This window comes from Nyctereutes procyonoides, unplaced genomic scaffold, assembly GCF_905146905.1.
Source record: "Nyctereutes procyonoides isolate TBG_1078 unplaced genomic scaffold, NYPRO_anot_genome, whole genome shotgun sequence".
Classification (NCBI taxonomy): Eukaryota; Metazoa; Chordata; class Mammalia; order Carnivora; family Canidae; genus Nyctereutes; species Nyctereutes procyonoides.
This window is the reverse complement of record NW_026575139.1, coordinates 27,800,212-27,805,129: the sequence shown is the minus strand read 5'-3', so window position 1 is coordinate 27,805,129 and position 4,918 is coordinate 27,800,212. Positions and strand designations below refer to the sequence as shown.

The following is a 4,918-nucleotide window of genomic DNA, read 5'->3' as shown; positions in this document are numbered from 1 at the left end:
GTGAACATTCCAGATGAGGCCCCCGAGGAAGCCCTTGTACCTCTCCTCCAGTCCCCCAGCTGCCCAGGGTGAACATTCCAGATGAGGCCCCTGAGGAAGCCTCTCACCACTTCTACAAGCACCTCCCTTCTCCAGGGTCTAACATGTTCAAAGGAAGGTTTTGGAAAGCAGAGCTAGGAAAGAGAATCCATGTGTCCTCCCTTCCACTCCTATCACATTCTGGTGAGACTCCCTCACTCAAGGTCTGACCCTTCCATGGGTCAAGCTCATGTCCAAATCAAGGTCCAGTGCTCCTTTGGAATCACAGGAGCATGAGGGTCCCCTGCTAGATCACCACCCCACACTCCCACTTCTGTTCACCCACTCCCCCTTCCTTTTACCCCTTGCTCCCATTTCTGTAGAACTGAAGAGCAATGAGGGCAAATCTCACACAGCAATGATGATCCACAGAAGCCAGACATAGAGAAGTAATGCCATGTGATTCCATTTGTGTAAAGTTCAAAGCCAGGCAGGGCTCACCCATGCTGTTAGAAGTCAGGGCCTCAGGCGCTCTTGGGGTGTGGGCTGGAAAAGAATGAGGAAGGGGTTTTGTCTTGGGTGGTGATGGCATTCTCTTTCTCCATTTGAGTTACAGAAGTATGTTCATTTGGAGAAAATTCACAGACTGCACACATAGGATTTGTGGATGCACAAACTTTCCCTCCCCTCAGAGACATTTAATAGGATGGAGGCAGTGGGTTCAGAAGGCTACAAAGCTCCATGAACCCTTCATGGGTTCCTAAAGCAGCCAGCCGTTCTTCTTGGGTCCCTGGCTTGGGTATGCTTCATGGAGCTTAGGCCTGTATGGCTCTGGGAACCTGGAGCTGACCTTTTGGGGCCAGCGAGTTCATCAGCCAGTGGTCAGGGCCTCAGAAAGTCCTCTCCATCTCCTCCATCCTGTGAGATTGAGGCCCGAGCACAGTGTACTCAGCCTCAGGAGGTTTCCATCGAGGAACGAGTGAGTGTGACTTGCAGGAAGGTTTGCCCACCTGAAAACCTAAGGAATATCTCTGAAATGCTCCATATACTGCCTGCGGTCAGATCGAAAGTGAGGAGGGGTGCTCTAGGTCTGGGAAGGGGGCTCGGGGGTCCCATTCCGTGTGTCCAGGGCATATTCTTCAGTGCAAGGCCAGGTTCCTGTCACAGAGGTCCCCGTGGGGCCCTCTCTGAGGCCATGAGGTGGAGGCGGGGAGCCTGCTAACATCGCCATCAGCCACTCTCTCCAGAGTTGCCAGCACAGTCTCTGCAGCAGGAAAGCCTGGGGTTCTCTGGCCACAGTGGTACCTTGGAGGTGCCCTGAGATCTTCTGGCTGAATCTCCTCTCATTCATGGATGAAAAAACAGGCCCAGGGAGGAGAGTGACAGTCCCACATCACATAGCCAGCCGGCCACTGATTAGAGCCTGCATCTCTGGGGCCCAGGCCGGTGCCAGGTGGCTTCCTCTCAGCCCCAGGGCATGGCACCAACACTTCTTGCAGAACCTGGGGACTCGTCCAGAGATCCTGGCTGGGGCAGGGAAGATTGCTGAGGACCGCGGCTCGTGGGGAGACACAGGCTCCCTGTAAAGCAGCTGGGACTCCGCAGGTCTGCCCGCTGGCGGCCACTGTGAGCCCAGAGGAGGCAATCTTAATTTTTCAAAGGAGCCACATATTTGGAATTGCAGGTGAACTTTCCAAAGTGCTAAACAGCAGAAGCCGTACCAAGCAGCTTTTGCTGGTTTATGCTGAATAAGGAAGAACCCCAAACTCTCAGTGACCCCCAACAACACACACTGGTGCGTGGTCCATGTTCCACGTGGACTGCAGACCCGCGGCAGCCGGCTCCCTGCTCGGTTAGCGGAGCCTCTGTCCACGTGACTGCTTCACTCTGGGACCCAGGCTGTGGAGGCGGCCCGCACCTGGGAGATCGTCCTCCCAGCGAGGGAAAGGAGCGGGACCGAACCTCCTGCCTGAGACGATGAGCGTCTGTGACTTCTTCCCCCTGGACCGGCCAAAGTGAAGCACGAGGACAGGTCCAAGGTCCACAGCAAGGAGTGCACGCCTCGTGGGCAGGAGCACTGAATAATTGGGAAAAACATCATTTCCCACAGATGCTAATATACTGTTATTTTGGAAAGGCCTGATGAGCAGATGCATGCACTCGGGGGCCAGATGAGAGCCACGGAGGCCACCAGGCTCCCCTGGTGTGGCAGCTGGGACTTGGAGTCAGAGATGTATGCTCAAGTCCCAGCTCGGCTGCCCTGCTCACTTCGCAATGGGGCTGGCGCCGCGGCCTCCAGGGCCTCAGCCTCCTCTCGCTTGTAAGGCAGAGATGAGAATACCTACCCCCTGGATGAATAGAGCCCGGAGGCAGGGCCTCGAACAGATATCTGTAGACCCATGTTCACAGCAGCATCAGTGGTGAGATAGCCACGAGGTGAAAGAAGCCAGGTGCCCATCAGCAGAGGAGTGGATAAACTGAGCGTGGTCTACACGCGATGGAATATTATTCAGCCTTAAAAAGGAAGGGAATTCTGATGTGTGCTGTTGTGTCTGGATGAAGCTTGAAGACATCATGCTCTGTAAGATAAGCCAGATACAAAGGGCTGATTTCACGTATAGGATTCTACTTAGATGGGGTGTGTAGAGTGGCCAGATTTCTAGAGACAGAAAGTAGAATGCCGGTTGCCTGGGGCTGGCGGGGAGAAGGGAGTGGGGAATTCATGTTTAACGGGTACAGAGTCTTAGTCCGGGATGATGAAAATGTTCTGGAGGCGGATGGTGGTGACGGTTACATAACAGTGAATGTACTTAATGTCACTGAACTTCAAATGCCACTACACTTTAAAATGCTTAAAATGGTAAATTTTATGTTATATTTTACCACAGTTTTTTTTTTTTTTTTTAAGTGCAGAGCTGCACATTTCAGGCGCAGGCAGGTCTCCAGGTGGCAGCTGCTCACTGCTGTCCCATGGCCCGAGCCATGTGGGAGTTTGTGGCCACAGCTCTTCCGTGGCCTCCTGCATGAAGCTGCTACTGTCGGCAACTGTGGAAAACAATAGAGAGCGGAGAAGGGTGGGTGTGAAATCTGTGAACCAAAACATGCCCTCTGACTTCCTCCCGACTTCTGTGTTCTAATCCAGCAGCAAGCCTGAATCGGGCACCTGCTACGTCCTCAGCCCTAGGCTTCTGCCCTAGAACTCTCACATTTGTTCAGGTATTTATTGAGTATCTACTGAAGTCCCAGATCTCTTCTAGACACAATATATCAGGGAACGAAAGGGAAAAGAAAAAACCCTTCTCTCATGCAGTTTACGGTGATGGAGACAGACAAGAAACAAAAAATTAGTTTTTTTAAAAAAAGGAAATTGCATAGTTCAATGGAAGGTATTAAGCCTTGGAAATAACTAGAGCAGGACACAAGGGATGGAAGAAGCTAGTTGAGGAGGGGCTTGCAATCCAGTGGACAGGACAGGCCCACTGAGAGGGTGATTTTTTTGGGTAACAGCTTTATTGAGCTATAATCCACATATCATACACCCATTTAAAAATCCATGTACTGAAAACTAGTTGCATGTAGACTTGTGCACCCAGCCACTTCAATCAATCTTAGAACATTTCATCATTCCAAAAAGAAATGCTGTACCCTTGGGATCCCTGGGTGGCTCAGCGGTTTAGCGCCTGGCTTTGGCCCAGGGCCTGATCTTGGGGTCCTGGGATCAAGTCCCGCGTCGGGCTCCCGGCATGGAGCCTGCTTCTCCCTCCTCCTGTGTCTCTGCCTCTCTCTCTCTATCATAAATCAATCAATAAATAAATCTTAAATAACCCATTTAAAAAAACAAACAAACAAACAAACAAACGTTGTACCCATCAGCTGTCATTCCCCATTCCTCCCTCCCTCCAGGCCTAGGCAACCAATCTCTTTTCTGTCTGTATAGTTTGACCATTCTCAACATTTTCTATAAATGGAATCACACAATGTGTGACCCGTTGTGTCTGGCTTCTTTCATGTCACCTAATGTTTTTGAGGTTCATCCATATTGTTCCATGTATCAATGCTTCATTCCTCTTTATGGCCAAAGAGCATTCCATTGTATGGATACCCCACATTTTGTTTATCCATTTATGTGCTGGTAGACGCTGGGGTTGGTTTCACCTTTTGGCAAATGTGAATAGTGCTGCTATGAATATTCATGTACAAGTTTTTGTGTGAAGTAGGTGACTTAAGCAAAGATGTGAAGGAGATGAGGAGATTAACCACGCATAAAAATGTAGGGGTGCTAAGGTATAACCGGTGTGATGTGTGTGAGGAAGAGCCAGGAGGGCTGTGGGAGGCAGAGAATGGAAAGAGATAAGGTCTGAGAGAAACGGGCAGCCAAGTCACATGAGGCATTGGAAGCATTGTAAGGATTTGGGCTTGAGTTACATGAGAGCCACTGGAGGGTTTTGAGCAGAAAAACGGCATGACCTGACCCAGTCCATATCTATTTTACCTGAAAGTGTTCTCAGAGGTGATAAAGAAGAAGAAATAATGATAGGATGGGAGAAGGAAGGAAAAGAGTGGAGAGCCCCTCAGAGGCCAGGAATACTGAATGAACACAGGAGGGGCCACCATGCCTGGGACCCACTGGGTGCAGCAGAGCTGACGCTGGGAGAACAAGAGGCAGACTGAGTGGGAGATGGACAGGCTTCCATGTTTCTGCCCTCCCCTCATGAACATTGGTATATGCTTGTCCAGAGCACTCCTCTGAGAAGCATGTCCCTCCGACATGCTGAGGGTGGGCAGGTAACGTCACAGGCCAGGAGCTCCATGCCCTCTGTCACCTGCTCCCCCTCCAGCTCACAATAAGCTGGCTTTCACCCCAGTGACTCTACGCAAACAGCCGTTTTGATTACCAGAG

General features: G+C 50.9%; 1 long non-coding RNA gene across 1 annotated transcript; it reads right to left on the bottom strand.

The window, feature by feature from the left end:
* Positions 1–468: 468 nt before the first annotated feature.
* On the bottom strand, positions 469–4,718 carry LOC129495864 (uncharacterized). The gene is made up of 2 exons (XR_008661633.1): positions 3,664–4,718; positions 469–3,063 (listed from the first exon to the last, which is right to left on the bottom strand). It is a non-coding gene; the product is annotated as an uncharacterized LOC129495864 (long non-coding RNA).
* Between the last annotated feature and the right edge of the window lie 200 nt (positions 4,719–4,918).